General features: G+C 41.2%; 1 protein-coding gene across 2 annotated transcripts in view; it reads left to right on the forward strand.

Moving 5' to 3' along the window:
• The first annotated feature begins 1250 nt into the window (after positions 1-1250).
• LOC109858359 (synaptotagmin-7) overlaps positions 1251-2290 on the forward strand; it is a 198021-nt gene continuing 196981 nt past the window's right edge. For both annotated transcript variants that reach the window (XM_020435505.1, XM_020435506.1), the window contains exon 1: positions 1251-1785. The gene's annotated coding sequence lies outside the window, so the exon portion shown is untranslated. The remainder of the gene's footprint in view (positions 1786-2290) is intronic.

A 2290-nucleotide genomic window follows, 5' to 3' on the forward strand; every position in this document is an offset into this window, starting at 1 on the left:
CTCAGTAACTATTGCGAATCTAGCAAAATGGTATAGGACTTTTTACTTCAGTTTTATTCCTTCTACCTGCCTACGAGAGATGTTAAACCAATTCTAGGACACCCTGTATATATATACAGTCGAATCTCAATAACTCGAATCTCAAGAGAAGAGTTAAAATGTTCGTGTTGTAGAGGTTTCGACTTATCAAAGTTCTTTTTTCCTTTTCGCGGAGCAAAAGGGAATAAACAAAATTTTCATTTTATGGAGGTTTTTGAGTTATAGAGGTTTAAGTTATCGAGGTTTGACTGTATACAGGGTGTCCCAGAATTAGTGTAACATTTCTCGTAGACAGGTAGAAGAAGTAAAACTGAGTCGATAAGTCCTATACCATTTTGCTAGATTCGTAATAGTTACCGAAATCTTAATTAATAAAGATCCGCGAATAAGCGTGCATCGGGCTGTCTTACGCGCGTAGGACAGCCCGGCGCGCTTCGCACAATTACATTTTAATATGCATATGTTATAGTATATGCTGTTATATTAGCTCCTCCCATATGCTGCTACGGATAACACCGTAAGCGCGCGAAGCGCACTGGGCTGTCTTAAGCGCGTAAGACAGCCCGATGCATGCTTATTCGCTGATCTTTGTTAATTAAGATCACGGTAACTATTGCAAATCTAGCAAAATGGTATAAAACTTTTTGACTCAGTTTTATTCCTTCTATTTGTTTACGAGAGATGTTACACCAATTCTGGGACACCCTGTATATACATGTATATATATATGTATAATATATTTGACAAATCATCTAATATATTCTTCAAATTAATTTCCTTTTTTTTTAACACAATAAGTATGCCCGTGACGCAATTTAAACTTTAGATCCTATTTATTGCTAAAACCTGCTGCATTTTAAAGTAAAAAAAAGTTTTACGGTGACTCTCGTCTTGGAAGTCGTAGCTTTTGACTCGAATATTGTGCTGGATCGGACATGACTGCGCGATTTTGCGTCGACTTTCCGCTTTTCGCTTCACAATAACCGTCGCAAGTGAAGCCTCGGGGCCAAACAAGTCGTGTGCAAGTCGCGGGGGTGTGGTGGACGTACACGGACGGATCGTCGGGGCTTGCGAGGTGCCGTAGTTCGGCTGGTGCGCGGTAGCAGGTGGGGGGTTGACCGCGCGCGCGGGGGTGCAGTGGGGGTAGAGCGAGCTCGTGAAAATCTATGGTGGGGACTCGCAGCCGCGAAGCAGCAGTGCGTCGCGACTCTAGCTGCCACGCGGTTGTCTATCAATCTATTCTCTCTATCGAATCCTTTTTTTCTCCTCGTAATAATTAGTGACTGATTGCATTCGTTGGATTTACCTCTCTCTTCTCTCTGCTCTTTTTCTCTTGTCTTCTCTCTTTCTCTTTTCTCTCCCTTTCTCTCTATCTTTATCTACCTTTATCTACGTCTCTTCTTACCTCTCTCTCTTCCTTTGACTCTCTCTTCCTTTCTCTCGCTGTGTTCGGCAAGCCACTCTCTCTTCTACTTTCGTCCGTTTCCACCATTTGGTCCGTCGTCGTCGCGCTATCAAAGTCGCGATTTCTTCCCCGCGCGTTTGCCGCGTTTCAAGAACTGTATCCATTATCAATCATGATAGACAATTAAGATGTTGAGTATCGTTTGAGTGTATACTTTCGCGAGGTGTTGCCCGTAAAAACGTGCACTCGCGCGCAGTGTGAACAGTAGTTCCCCCCATCGACAAACCGCTGCCGGTGCGCATCTCTCGCGCGCTTACCGCGGCACACCGTACCCCATTTCCGTAAGTACCTTTACATTATTCCTATCCACAATTGTTTGCGCTAAGAGGTGCGAGAGTATACTCAACTGCTTTTCCGGATACTCGACGTTCGATCCGAATTTGTTACAATCGATTACTGCGATTCATGAAAACGAAGGATTTTATTATTTTTCAGATATATTTAATATTATATTGCACTATAATTTTTTTTTATACAAACCATGTGAAGTTTGTGCGTGTTATGAATATGTAATATGATATGAAACTCAGCTTATTTTGTGATATCTGCGTCGGTATAGTTTTTCTTATTCCAATTCTGATTGGATGATTATAATGATTATAATTGTCTTATAACTGTAACAGATACACTGAAGATGGTTTGAATAAAAACCGAAACGTTTGTAAATAAGATATAATACATTTATTTACGGCATAACATCCTGCTTACCGGTTCCAACAGCCCTTATCATAATTATAATTATTGGCATAACCAAAGGAACCCGAGGAAACACCTCAATATCAGAAT

Source organism: Pseudomyrmex gracilis, unplaced genomic scaffold (genome assembly GCF_002006095.1).
Source record: "Pseudomyrmex gracilis isolate BER0280 unplaced genomic scaffold, ASM200609v1 scaffold_199, whole genome shotgun sequence".
Lineage (NCBI taxonomy): Eukaryota > Metazoa > Arthropoda > Insecta > Hymenoptera > Formicidae > Pseudomyrmex > Pseudomyrmex gracilis.